This window comes from Drosophila pseudoobscura, chromosome 2, assembly GCF_009870125.1.
Source record: "Drosophila pseudoobscura strain MV-25-SWS-2005 chromosome 2, UCI_Dpse_MV25, whole genome shotgun sequence".
Taxonomy (NCBI): Eukaryota; Metazoa; Arthropoda; class Insecta; order Diptera; family Drosophilidae; genus Drosophila; species Drosophila pseudoobscura.
The window spans coordinates 2478502-2493721 of NC_046679.1; the positions used below are offsets into that span (position 1 = coordinate 2478502).

Below are 15220 nucleotides of genomic sequence, written 5' to 3' on the forward strand. Positions count from 1 at the left end.
TCTCCGTTGCAATTTCACGGCTGTCTGGGGGCGGCACTTGCTTTATTTTCGCGTGTCACGAATTTTTACGATCTTATTCCTGCTAATGATCTTTTCAAGTGCACTGCCAAAAAACCCAAAACAATGTTGGGTGGCCAGATACGACAATTAGATAATGTTTTCGGTCATAAATTGAACAGTTCGAGTTCGAAGAAATCCCATAGCTATAGGATAGAATTCTTGATTGAAAGTTATGCATTCCAGAAACTCATTTCTTAGAAAAGGAACAGCTGCTATCCGAACTTGTAAAACTGAGCTTGAAGCTGCCTGTTTTTCTGGGAAGAACTAAGAGCTAAAAGGGCACCATCCCAAGAATTCAATCCTTTGATGATCCCAAAACAAAAAACAGCCTTGATCCCCAATTAAGCAGGCGCCAGATGTCCTCAAATTTTATGGTCAAATAGGTTTCAATCGAGTCATCCATTAATTAGAATGCACTTGGACAAATCGCCCATGAAATTGGAGCAACCACGTTGACAGCTTCCGAATCAATGCACACAGATACTCGGTACAGCTACAGCTCCAGGCACAAATTGCTCAATCAACACCACATGCAAAGGAGTTTCAGATGCGAGCCCCGAACCAAGAAAGGAACAAAAAACTACATGCATATATCACCAGCGACATCGACGACATATGGCTGGGTCTGAGGGGTTGACCACTTCAAGGATTCCGCACGCCGCTCTCCTCGAAGGGGACTCGAGGCGACTCGGGTTTCACGACCTGCTCGTAATTCTTTCGCTTTTTTCATGGAGTCTAATAAACACATAGCCGTAAACAAAACAGGCGGCAGCGCCAAAAAGGATCTAATGAAAACCGATCGCCGCTACCGTTATCCTGCCAGCCCCCGGTCCTGCTCGGCACTGTCTCTCCTTTCGGCCTGTGCTCTTCTCTTGTTTTGATAAAATCTCAAGTAACCTCGACTTGCTGCTCATTAGCAGCTCCCAGTGATCTCGTCTAAGGCTGTGGGTCAAGTCGCGACATGAAAGGATCAGCATCGATTTATAGAGTCCTAAACCCGGTGATTGTTTATGCCGCCGTCGTCATTGCTGTCCTGCAACATTGTCCACATGTGTTTGAAACTTTCGTTTACAAAAACACGTTCACCAGACCCCGGGCTCATCTAAATTCTGTTGTTTATGTCTGCGTCCACGGTCAAGGGTCCAGGGGTCCAAAAATCAGACTCCAGTGTAGTGCGCAGAGTGGGGGGATATTGATTTTCCCAGGCCAAGAAAAGGAGCCACATTACACATTTCTGTAACCCATTGTTTGGTCATTTACATTGGAACGCCTGCGCAGTCTCGAAGAATGGAAAATAATTTGGTAATCTGTGAAAAAGCCAAACCCCCATAAAAACCACAAGAGAGACGACGACGACGACGACGAAGACGAAGACGACCCTCTCAACTCGTTTTCGTTTGCTCAGTTCCCCCCTATAGCTCCCATTATCTCCAAGAGCTCTGAATACAAAACTCGTTATAAGGCCTTTGACGTTTGGAAGTGCGCATAGAGATGAAAAGGGCTTCATCATGGTGAATCCTTCCCGGCCCAGCACGGCCTCCATCCATCCATCGATCTATCCATCCACGTGCAGGCCTCGCTTCAGTCGCAGTTCCAGCTCCAGGCTTCAGGCTACTGCGCGATATATCTGGAACTAAATCTGAATCTGTCAGTGGCTGTGGCTGTGGCTGTGACTGCCCCCGCCCCTGCCCCTGCCCATGACTCCTGCCCCTTGTGCCCCTGCTGGTGGTGGTGGCCCTCATGCTACCTGTCCTCAACCTGTTTGCATGGCATTTATCATTTTTCCTTTGCCTATCCTTCTTCTTGGTTTGTTTTTCCCATTTCTTTTTGGCAGGAAATCTCAGCGAGTTCCAGTTGGACTTTTCCCCTCTTCCAGACAAACAGGTTCTATTGTTTAGGATCAACCTCTACCCCTCCTCTGTCTATATACCTACCTGTACGGGGTATGTATTGGATTTTCTTCTATGCCCCGAGATTCTCACTCTTCTTTCGCTCTGTATCTCACTCCTTACGTGTTTACCTGTTGGCTTGATTCTCTCTGTTTTCTCTCAGACCTCACTCAAGGGGGAAAATTATATGTTGTGATTCTGTAACGGAAAAACTGACGAGCCAGCAAGGCTGTGGCTCGATGGATGGATGGATACGTGGAAACACTTCTACGCCAAGGAGATCAAATACAAATAGTCAGATTTTAATGACACACTAAAAGACAATCATCTAATTTTTTAATGTGTAACCTCTTCAGAACTCTTTTCTTTCGGGGCTACCCGACCGATTCTCACGATCACTGGGGTCTGGGGTCATTCAACCAGCGAAGAAGGATACCGAGGCATCGCTCTCCTCTGAATGCCCTCACTTAATTGCCTTTTCATAACCATCCGATTTATGCAACGGGCATCGGGATCGGGCATTAGATACTCGTATACCCAAAAGAAATAAAATATAATTTCACGGCTTGTTAGTTGTGGTTGTAGGAGTAGGAGAAAGGCAGGGGCGTGGGCGTGTGCTTAGCGTTTGATTTGAATCTACAGATTGGCTATATCTATATGGTGTCTTGTGTCTGGTGGCAAATCGATTTGTTACCGTTATGGGCGAAATCCTTTGATGATATGATCATTACCATGCTGGCAAGTCGGTGTGTTTCAAGTCCCATCTTTGGCTCCTGGCTTCTGGCAGAAAGGTTTATTAATGATCTCGCTCTCTAGCTGGCTTCTGTCCTGGCAGATCCTTGGGCGGAATCGCTTGGCCTCCTCAAAGCATTGTGACAGCATCTCTCCTGTGGCTCGAGGGCCAGTGCGCATTCTGTCCATGAAGGATTTGTTGGCACAAAGTTCTTTTTGCTCATTTACAACTCATTTCTTTGAGACTCTAACCAAAGGCAATTAGCATGCCCCAATGAGACTGCAAAAAAAAGATTCTTTGCCGCGTTGCGGTTGGATCTTTGAAGCACGAATCTGTGGTTTGAAGCACAATGGAGTCAAACGAACCGACACTCTATTTGTTGGTCGAAAGAATGAATTTCTATTCTATGCTGGCAGAAGTTTGCCAAGTTCAAGGTAACAGAATGGGATCTCTCATACTCCTCCTAACTATAACGTATAGACTATGGAACCAGAGTGGAACAAACACCAGACAACGCTGTGTAAATACATGGATATGAGGCATATATTTATAATATTTGGTGAAGTTTTCCGTGACTTTGATTGCTGATTTTAAAATATATAAAAATATACCTAAGTTTATTACAGTGGAAAGATATTTATGCCAATGCCAGCTCTCACTCAAACCATATATCAATCCAAATGAAATGCTGTTGAAATTCCTTTAAATACCACCTCCAAAATCTTCAGAAAACATCCTTAAAGACAATAGCGATTCTTAGTTCCTTAAACTCCGTGTAAACAATTGGAGAAGTAATTTACATTCGAGTCAAAAAGGTCTAAGATCTATGAAAATGTATATGTTCGACCTTTGGATTTTAGCGGCAGAGTGTGAAAACCCATTATGCATTCGTATCCTATCCCGACATATCTTTGCCGCTTCTCTCCGGTCCGGATCTGCATGGAACAATAAAACTAGAAATCATAAACAAACGTAAGACCTATAAAATCTTCGGCAGAGAGACAAAACATTACGCAAGTCAGCTACTGTTCTCGAAGTTCTCGGGAAAATATCATAAAAACTTCCGGCAGAATGGTAACACTTGTGCAAAAAATCAGAAAACAAAACTACGAGTCCGAGCACGAGCACGAGTATGTATGGATGGATATTGGTTGAGTGAATGTGAATACTTCCAGGAAATTGAACAATTTGAGCATAATTTGCATATGGATATGCACTGAACCTGTCCTAGGGATGGGGATGAGCACGAGGGACGAGAGACGAGAGACTTAGGGCGGCAACTGTTTGACGACATATTGCTCAATGGTCCGGGGATCACAGTGATTTAGTTATATGAATAGGAAACTAGTCTGCAGATGCCAGCTCTACTCTTTCGTCCAGTTGAAATTTTGCACAACAAAAACGAGATCATCTCATAGGGTAACAAAGGTATTTCACACATTTAGGTTCGCGATTGAATGGCCAGCCGAGGACTATTGGTCTATTGGCACATGTGTGGCCTACGTGGCTGGACCCAGGTCTCAGGTCTCAGGTCGAGAGATCTATTCTAGATATGCAGAACAGCTCTCTAACTGGAACTGAACAGCTACAACTTGTGTATTGTGGATAGTTAATCAATTTACAATAGCCAAAGCAGAGAGAGAGACAGAGAGAGATTTTGGAACAGCGGGGAGAAAGGATCCTGGTCCGGGATAAGCCTGCTTTAACTTGAAAATATTGCTGGTTCGCATAGTCTATTGAGCGAGAGAGAATAACTAACTTGGATATGGTTTTGTTTTGTTTTGTTTGAGCAGTCCTTAATGAATATGCATCTCTCCCTCTATGTGGGAGGAATATTGTTTCAGCCTACACATGCAAATTCTGCAAAATGGGAAATGGAAAATGGAAAATGGGAAGTAGAAATCTTAAGCCGGCCTAACTCACGATGTGAGTCCGGAGATACGAGCTACGAAATGCGCACACACTGTTAAGAGTTATTGGCTTTGGTGATGCGGCCGGGCAAAGTGAACAGCACAGTGCACGTCCTGCAAATCCTTTCTTCAAAGGCCCACACCATACCGTACCAGAAATCCTTTCACAGTAAAATTATTTAAAAAAAAAAGAGCGCCAAAAATAGTTTCCTTGTATTTGCCTTTGTCCTTTGCCGTTTTCCCTTACCCCAGATAACAGAACCGAACAGAAATCCATGCAACAAGGAGAACAGAGGCGAGTGTAGGAGCCGCAGATAGATATTATCTTGGGTTCGGCTGGACCTCAAGTGGGTCTGGATCGTCAGCTGACTGAAACGAGCCAAGTAACAAAATAAATAAATAAAACCAAATGAAATCCTTTCTGCCGTTTCTCGATCCCTTTTTTTGTTGACAGTCCCGTTCATTGATGCGTTTATCATCTCCGGGAGATGCGAGACCCCAGATATCGGCTGGACAGAGGTGAGGTCCCGCTGTGGGTGCCATTGATAACTTCTCAGAGACATCTTTCCTGCCATTCATCCGCAACTAATCTGCGTTTGCCATAATTATTTGCTCAAAAAGAAAGAGAGAGATCACTGTGGACCTGGTCCTGGAACTGCTCTCGATAAGGCTCCCGGCTGACGATGATGCGCAAAATGTTCCCGCCTTATCGTGATATATCTTCTTCGGCCTTTCGAGTATTTATTTGTAATGTATATGGACTTGTGTTCTGATTCCTTGGCCAGGCCACCATCGTCGCAGTCTAGATTAAAATCAATTAGCCATAAAATGCAACATCTCAATTAGGCATCAAGTGCACGGGCGAGACACTCGAGTTTCTAAATGGGCGTGACTGGGGTTTGCTAAATGCTTGGGGAGAAAACCATGGGAAGATCAGACACTCAAATTCATATACTGGGTATCATCATAGATTGCATTCTCTGTAGAGAAAGATCTTAGAACTAACATCGAACAGCTCTAATGTTCCTAATATTCTGTAATATTTCCATTTCCTAACCTTTGACTAATCGAAAAGCAATTTGTCTGTCCCCAAAACCCTTTTATTACAATAATTTCCCGGTCGTTAACATTAAAATTCATGATAGCACAATATTCCTATAGAATTCAGTCCGAGGGAGGTCTTTTCCAGGTCTGACTTCCCCGTGGATCCACTGTTTAATATTTTTCACGCATCATCATTTGGTCAACTTCCTTCCGCCTTTTCAAGTAAATCGGCTTATAAAAAAATGATTTCTTTCATAGTCCCCTTCCCCACCACCTCCCAACCAACGAAAGCAAGAGCAAACAAGGCTGTGGCGAGGTAAATAAACTTGACTCCTAGCCCAGCCGGGAGGGAGGGGGCTTGATCGGCATTCAGATAGAGCAGAAAGGAAAACACAACAACATTCTAAGAAATAAAGAGGGGGACAAAAAAATGAAAAGGAGGAGAGATACTCGTACTAGACAAACCTGTTGGACGTGAGGCAGCGACAACATGGGGCGCCCTTTGGAGAAAAATCAGGAAAAACGCCCAACGCCAAGGAGAGAACCGAGGACTGTACCTACCTATCTACAGTGAATGCCATGGAACGGATGCCAGTACCAGTTTGGAGCCCACGACCAGCCTTAACAGCCTTAACAGCCTTAACAGCCTTTCCAGCCGACAAACAAACAAATAAGCGTGCTGCCATAGACTGCGGCGGGACTGAACCGAACGGATCGGAGCTGGGATCTGGTATCTGGTGGGATGGCAGTGGGATTGGAGTAGGATGGTTGTGGTTGTGTCTCTGGTTGGGGGCACCGAATGGACTGGACTGGACTTGAGCGTGATTGCACACACACTGGAATCGAATCGTAGAGGAAGACGGCGAACATGTCTGGCATAATAAAGGGGTAGAGAGCCCACTACAACGACTCCAGCAACTACGACTCCAGCAGAACAAAGAAGAAGAGAAGTAAGAGCAATGTAAATGTTTATGTATCTATGGGATACCTTACATATGTATCCCCCATACAGACATAGATACATGCATACATGCATACATGCATGCGAGTGTGTAGGCCTAGCCCCTGTGGATCCACCAAAAGGTGACTGATCTTTACAATTCGACACTTTGACTTTACAAACGAGGGAGATGGAGTATCGGCAATCGGGAATGAGAATGGAAATGGGTATAGGTGTAGGTATAGGGTCGTTGGGCTTGGGATGGGTTTACGAGGTATGAGGGGAACCTGGACAGCGGACAGCGTAATCAAAACAAAATTCATCGAACATTGGCCCGAGTCGAAAACAAAGTTGTAGAAAATGTGAAACCTGGAAGTGAGGTGAGGTGAAACCAGAGGGCAAGAGGCCGAGTCCCAAAGAAGACATAAAACAAGTATCCAATACATAAAAAAAAGGATGCACGACTTCGTATCTGTGTGTTCGAGTGTGTTATTGTATGAGTGGAGGCAGGGTCAAGGCAAACAGAGATTTAAGTATTTCATCTTTTTTATTTTCTTTCATTTTTAAGGAATGGCTTACGTTGGATTTGCCTGGCTGAGCATGCTAATGGATTTTCACTCCGTCTGACAGTCAGGCAACGTCAAAGCTGCCTTTTGGTTTTTAGGAAAATGCGATAAATGTAAATGGATATGATGGGGTTAAGCAGAGCAAACCAGTTCTAAATGAAAATGAGTATATGTGTATACACAATCCGTACACAGCATGCAGTTTTTCTGGAAACTTGTTGAGCCGGCAGCTGGCCCGAGCACGAGGATTCTTAGCTTTGATTTGGTCCGGTCCGCTGTGGTCCGCTTTGGTACGCTTTGGTCCGGTCGAAAGCTAAACCAACCCTGCAGATACAAGAGCTACAGCCGCAGATAGAACAGAGATCCGAGAGCTCTGCCATTTGCTGAGTATGCGTAATTTTTATGACGGAATTATTACATCATTCATCTTCATCAAGAGCGACAATGACACAGATTTCAAATGCCGAAACGTGCTTATCAACTGCATAATGTTTTTGTCGGCTGCAACTTCGACTGACCATCCGTCCGTCCATCCGTCCGACCATGGAGGAAGTGTGGTACTAGAGGGATGCGGGCTTTGGGGTTGCTGGGAAAAGTTGTCAATGCAAATGTCGTGTCTGTGTGTCTCCTCCTCTGATTTGTAATCAAATTAAATTCCGTTTGTCCAAACAATGAGAAAGGTGAGCGACAACAGCAACCATCTCTGATAATGTTGCGTCCTGTATTCATTGGAAACGCCAAAGTCAAGCAGGAAAATGCAACGAGTTTTCCCACAGTTACCGCACAGCTCCACTGTCTTTCCAGGGAAATTCCCCTTCCCCCCTTCCTAAAACCGAAAACCTCATAAATTCTCACTTTTTTTTGGCAGGCCGCCGCACACAGCGTAGGAAATATGAAGCGGAAGGAGCAGCGCCAGTGCTGAATAGAGGATTCCCAAATTCCTGAGATAATCAACAGCATTATCTGCTGATTATGTCTTTGAGAAATTCTATGAAAATTGCACCTTAAAGGAACCGAACCGAGCCGAACATCACAGAATCACAGCCTAAAAAATATATTGAACTATATCCGGGATGATCAGCGGATGATGAGGATGCGAACACCCCTGCGCCTCTGGCTGAGTGGTGGAGTGGTCGAGTATCCGTTTTCGCTCGGGCTCCTTTTTGCAAATTCCCGTCGAGTCCAACCTCATCAAACCCTCGGTCACTTGAGGTTTAAGCCAACATTAAAAAAGGGAGCCGCAAGAAGGAAGGAAGGCAAAAAAAACACCCAAAGAAGGAACCAAAAATGAGTGAAATAAACGTGAGAACATTGAATGTCCTTTGAGGATAAAAAAGAAATTTGCTTGGGACGCGGCTCCTTATTGTTCCTGAAGTGCTTGTAGAGATTTGCTAGTTGTGTCCTTATTATGCTGCTGTCGAGCGTATTGTTGTAGGAGCATGAATGAGCCAGGAATTGCATGAATGAAGTGTACGCTGTAGTACGGTATGGTATGGCATGGTATGGTATGGCATGGACTGTGCACATGTACAATAAATACGAGTATATCTGAAAGATAGCCGCGTTTTTAGCTGGAAACCCGAAGGAACCGAAGCGGGATTCAGGATGCAGCCGAGGCGTGAGAAGGAGGGAATTCTTGCGGCCTTGCCAACAAGTCTATTAAGGTCCGGGACAAGTGTCTATGGGCTTATGTAACCTGGGTGGTACGCACACACAGACACACGTGACATGCTGAAAGGCAGGATGTTCCCTTGATTTTTGCGCGCCAAATCGCGTTGGGTAAACATTGTGTGAAACTCCGTTTTAGGGCCCGCTCTCACATCCTGCTCGTCTTGCCTTGACCCTTCCGCCGTATGCAGATTGCCCCGGCAAATCGCACATTAGAACCCACATGTAATGTTGCTCTCGGCCCAGCAGTCAACATTATGCAAGCATAGCAGGCAGGGTCCAAGTCGGAGGCCAAAAAGCGAACCAAAGCGAAGGTCGCCGCTGCCATTGATGGACATTGGCATGAAGGGAGAGCGGGAGGGGAGGGAGGGAAACCCATTTGCGACACGTTTTTATGGAGGTGCGAAATGGCACATTCTTTGGTCTGGCCCACGGAACCTGCCGCGTCATTGACTGAGCTGAGTCCTGCCCTGCGGACTGTGGCAACCAGTCTGTTCCGAGGCTGGGACTGGGACTGTGACTGTGCCGCAACCTGCAAGCCTTTGCAATTTGTCACCTGAGGCGACATTCAACCAGAGGCAAAACGCATTCCAGCTGAGTTTTTGCTTTGAGCCCTGTCACCTTTGGGTCTTTTCATTTGGCCACGATTTGGTAGCAGCAATTTTTATGAATCGAATTCGGTTCTCCTAATTTTTTGCCCTTCAACCGTTACACAAATTTTCATTCATGGCCTCACGGTGGACCTCGGGGGACCTTGACGGGATTTTCTTTTTCACATTTGATGTCATGAATTTATCAAATATTTATCAAATTTCCAACGAAAATATTTGTACTCAATTTTTGGCCAAATCATTTCCTTTTGCGAAATGAACAAGTGGGAAAAACACAAACTTTCCCAGGCTGCGAAAATTGACAATTTATGCAATGGAAAAGGTTTGAGACCTCTCCAGGGTTTGACTCTCCAGATATCGAACGGAACCCCAAAGGATTTGCCACAGATTCCAGGAAGAGTCAAACCCGAAAATACTGAGAGAAAGACAGAATAAAGAAATCATTGAAGAAGTTAATTCCAATTTCAGATCACATTTTAGACCCTAATCTATGGCGATGGGGGCACTTGAATTGCTGGAACCTGTCAACATAATTAATCCCAGGAAATTCTCGACTCTGGATACTGGAATCGCCCCCCGCCCCCCGCCACAGATCAGCTGATGGCAGGGACGGCGGCATTGGCCTTTTGAATGAGGCACAAAATATGAACAAATCATAAAGAAGAGAAAAAATATCGTAGGCCTTGGTTTCTTTAGCCTCTGTTTTGCTCGACATTCCCAAGGATGTGCCTCCAATTCTCGACTCTGTGTGTTAATTGTCCAGCATTGTGATCATGGATGTTGATGTTGATGTGGATGTGGATGTGGCTGTGGACGTGAACAGGTCTGGTGCCATTAACAACAATCCAGAGAGGCCACATCCACATCGGCCAGAGCGATCCCACGGCTTGTCGCCTTGTTTTTCGAGCCGTTTTTTATGCCATTTACACAGAAATCTTGCAACAAATCACGAGCTCCTTTCTACCGCTAAGTGTGTGAGGGTATCTGTGCGCCTGTGTGTGCGTGTGTGACCTTTATTCGTTTGATGTTAAAAAATTGTTCTACCTTTTCCCCCCTCGAGTGTAATGTCGGTTTGATTCGGCAATCTCCTCCAGCTCTCTGTCTCTCTGTGGCTCTGTGAACCTGTGACGACGCAATTCTTCTTGCCATTATCAGCTGTAACAGCCCCTCCCGATCGTTGGTCCTTGTTGCTCGGATTGTGGACCTGTCCTGTCCTCTCGCTGCACTAGTTCCTGATTCAATTTGCTTTTTATTAGGATGCCCGGGGTTGCCGAGAACGGAGAACCGAGATCCTAATTGCGGTAGAAGTATGTAGTATCTCCAGCGGCATTGAAGTTAATCATTTTGTACCTGCGGCTTAGACAGTCAACCCAACAGTCAGTCAGTCAGTCACTGCGGAGGAGGAGGCGGAGGAGTCCTCCGCGTAGGAGTAGAAGCCGGGAATCTGTAATGGTCCTGCAAATGGATCAGCCTCGATTTTCACAAGCCAAATTGCTGCTTTGTTACCTTTTTTCCATCCTGGTGGATACTTTTGTTGCTGTATTGGATCGTTTGGATCGTTATCTGGTTCTCTTTGTGCTTTCAAGGTTTATTAGGGGCAGCCGAAAAGGTTTCTAACGTTTTAACGAATTTCCTGTGAGAAAATCTCTTTGGTCTATGCTATATGATGACCCCCGAAAGAACAAGTAATAGCTGAAAGACTTCTCTCTTACCATCCACTCCGTTTTTGGGGGGGAACATCGTAGTCGTGGCTGTGGAGGGAGTTCTGGTCTAGAAAATCTACATAATGACATGCCATCCAAGAAAAACGAAACGAAACGAAGGAAACTAGTTCAGATTGCAAATTACGAACCGGTATATCCCATATATCGTGGCAAATGCAATTCCCATACAGGACAGGACATCGAACACGACGGGATACGCCGGGATACACCGGGATAGGCCGGAATCCGCCGCGACGCGTTGGGGTTCAACGAAAGGTCATGTCAGGGGCTTGCCGTGCAGCAACAACTCTGCATAAAATATTTGAAAATGTTTTCATTATGGTAAATAGACACAAAAGCCCAACAACCGACAGCGATCGTCATCATCCTCCTCAGAGGGATCCTAGAGACGAACGGCACAAGCGAGCATTCCCACAAGGATACAAGGATACAAGGGGTGGCCTTTCCTATCCCGTTCCCTGCCACACCATCCATCGTTTGGGATGTTGGCATATATTGGTGATAAATTAGTTTAATGGTTGAAACACCGATCGCAACCAGGACGAAAAAAGAGGCAGTCGACCGCAGCTGAGGCGTCAAAGCTTGGCAGGAGAATCCTTTGCCCTGGAGGCAGCACTTTTTGGCGGCAAACACACACACAGTCAGGTCTTGTACGTGTCCTGAAAACGATGGCCATACACCAGAATGAACTCACCCAAATCCGGGCCACTAATGAACTGGCCAAACAATGCAGCCACTACTGACGGCTCGACTCTAAACAAGAATAAGGAAAAAACTACATAAAAATCACGTCTTGAGACATTTTCACATCGCTGATTCCAAATAGACTGGACAGTGGACAGAGGACAGTGCAATTGCAGCGGCAGGACGGACAGAAAGGAGATCAGTACATGGACATGACACAATTGCATGTTGCCGGACAATTGTTCGGCTCACGCACGTGCAATGTCTCTGGGAGTCGAGAGTCGAGTGCGTATTGCCACGCCCATTGTCATATGGCTTGCTATATAGAAGGAATACTCCGAATGTGACACTCCTGAATGAACCCAGCCGATCCGAAATGGAATTACGAGGTATTTTGAATAGCGCGGCGGCGGCATTCAGGCCTCAGTGGCAAGTGCCTTGACAATGTCCTTTGTATCCCATTTGTTAGTGTCCTTTGTATTCTACGTTGTTGTTGGAGGTGGGTATGCGGTGTTGTTGCAGTTTTAGTGTAATTTTATTGTTGTTAATTGAATGAAATAGGTTTTTAAATGGCTTTTGTTTGTCTTTAAATGAATGGCCAGCGATTTCACAATCGAAAGGTAAGAGAATACTTTCTTTTAGGTATGAAATATCCAACAATTTTGATAGCAAAACATTAAATTACTAATTGTGTAAACATTGACATTGGATATAGAACATATAGAACATCAAGGAAAATGAAAGTAGGCTCTGATATAAAAGAAACCATTTAAAGGTATCCAGAGCTATGAAATTCTCATGGCCAAGAGACAGACAACGACTCTCTAGATAATCATAGTTGAACCTTTCTACTCAATTTTCAATTGAAAATAACTAGAACCCCTCTCGAGACGAAATGAAAGGAGAAGCCTAACCACGAGACTCCTGTAAGACATGAACTATGACTCCCTTTCTCTTAAATTAAACAGTAGGCACTTGCCATAAAGGATTCTGTTCCTTTATATCGCACCCCCCTTGGTCGCTATTCACTTCAGTTCAGTTCTGGTTTGCTATTTTCGACCAATTTCCGCACAGCTTCAGGTCGGGCTGCTGTTTGTTTAACACCTCGTTCAAGGATAGCGCGAACCAGAAAGATGATTTTTTACAGCAGACACTTAAAAAACACAGCGGAGCCAAGACAAAGTCAAAGTCAAGAAACCTGTTACAATGGCTTGCATAACGGATCGCCACCAGAGCTGAGAAGAGCAGAGAAGAGCTGTAGGGAAAACCCCTTGCGGAGAACGCGGCAGGTAACTCTCAACTCTTCGGGGAGCTGAGTCGCTTGGAGAGGCTTGTAATTCATATTTTCCAAACAATTTCTCTACGCAATCTTAACACTTTTGTTCGAGCCGTGTTGGACATAATTTCCAGCATCCAGGCCATTGTCACCGATGCTGTTCGTATAATAAAAACTCTCTCGAGTGCTTGAAAGCCAGGCGGGAGGGAGACTCGGAACAGTTTGAAGTGGCCGCGAGAGTCCACCGTCTCCGACTGTGTCACCTAAATGCGTTCCAGGAACGAGAGTGCCTCTCAAGACCATTCAATAAATGATTCTGGTCAATGGCAGGGAGTGGCCACAAACGAAATCCCATTGAGAGAGATGACCCGACAATGATAAAACCCGACTATGCCCGGAATGTGGTTGTGCCCTCAGCTATTTATGGATTCATTGGGTAATTTCTAAGAATTTTTCATAAGTATTTCTCCGTTTTTATCACATAACTGTTTGATACGCAAAATGTCGGCATATAAACGCAGCTGGTTATATGGAGGACCAGGAGATATGGATGAGTTATAGCTTTGGGGAGTCGAAACTGGGTAAGGGTATACAAATATGCAAAATTCTAGCAAAAATTATCGGCTGTGATAAGAAATGATTGATACCCTGAAAAGCGTGACTGGTCCCCAAGGCCCCATACCAAAATATATTTCTTTTAGGAACAATTTCCCTAGAGCTATGAAAAGTAAAGGTATTGTAATAAAATTCGAAAAATAATAATATTTCATTGAATGTACCCAACAATTCATTTATTACGATTATATACATTCTCCAGCATTGGGCAAACCTTTTGAAGGAGCTGTGCAAAAGTAGGGTATGGCCCGGGGCATTATCAATGGTTGAATTGGAGCACTCTTCCGAAACTTTTTATATATATGACTTGCTTCATTCAGAACCCAAAGCACGCGCCAGCCATAGTAAATATTGAAAGAAATAAGAACAAGAAAGCCAAATAAATCAAATAAAATAAAATAAAATATATACAAATATATGCACCTCATACCGCATACTCGAATGTGTGGTACGAATATATGCACAATACTTTGTACATATATGATATGATATGTGTCTGTATAAATTGCTGACTGAAATTGTAGCGAATCGGTTGGGCATTTGCACAATTCCACATTGGGCACGTAGCCGACATTTCCGTAGTAAGATATAATATGATTCTCTGCTCTGAGCTGCCACCAAAAGTGCAAACACACACACGGCCACTCTTGAGATACTCTTAAGGCTGAGATACATTAGCATTCGCACAAATGACACACATACGTACATATGTTTTGCCTCCACAGTATATCGTATCATGTGTATAGTATGTGATCTGTCTGTCTGATGGCTTGTACATATATCTCGGGGAAGAGACGGCTTTCAAGGTCGGGCCGGCTTCAAAAGAACTGTGTGCAGCGTGCCGCCATCCATCCGAAAGTATCGCTCAGATTGCAGGCGAAATGGTCGGCTCCACGTTCCATTGATAAGCGCGCAACAATAACGAAGGATCGGGAGACGAAAGCAATCAAAAATCAGTTTCATTCATTCATAAAAACTTCGGTTTATCAGTGCCGCATATGTATGTATGTATGTATATGCGGGTCGGTTTCCGAGAGGGGATGCAGAGGGGGGCGTATATGTCTGTGTATGCCACACTGCGATATCTGCAATGACGTCACTCCAAGTGCAGCTGGCGCTAATTCTTTATTATTTTTTAAAGACGGTTTCCGTTTTGCACAACGCGCAGAGGCATTTTCGCTACCCCTACTGCCCCTGCCACACACTGCCTCTGGCTGTCTGCCCCTGCCACACACTCCCCCGCGGACCATTGATTGCTTATTGACGTGCCTCAAACAGATAAGTAGCATTTATCGACTTTTTACGCGCTTTTAACTAAGTTCAAATATGTTTGCACACTTCTGGTCTGTACATCCATCTCGCAGTCGCCGTATCTTTGCCACCAAATGTGGCCGTATCTGTATCTGTGGCTGCATCTGTGACGGTATCTCGGTATCTGCTTATTTGCTTATCAAACAAACACCGCTTGGCCGTTGAACAGAGTCTTTATCCAGAGCCCAA

At 44.8% G+C, this 15220-nt stretch overlaps 1 long non-coding RNA gene across 4 annotated transcripts; it reads left to right on the forward strand.

The window, feature by feature from the left end:
* The first annotated feature begins 12675 nt into the window (after window positions 1-12675).
* LOC26532109 (uncharacterized) lies at window positions 12676-14112 on the forward strand. 4 transcript variants are annotated; one of them, XR_001451526.2, is made up of 5 exons: window positions 12676-12755; window positions 12816-13118; window positions 13240-13541; window positions 13627-13838; window positions 13923-14112. It is a non-coding gene; the product is annotated as an uncharacterized lncRNA (long non-coding RNA). The 4 variants fall into 4 exon arrangements; XR_001451528.2 differs by having other exon boundaries at window positions 12904-13118; window positions 13240-13838; window positions 13923-14111; XR_001451527.2 differs by having other exon boundaries at window positions 12910-13118; window positions 13240-13838; window positions 13923-14111.
* Window positions 14113-15220: the final 1108 nt, after the last annotated feature.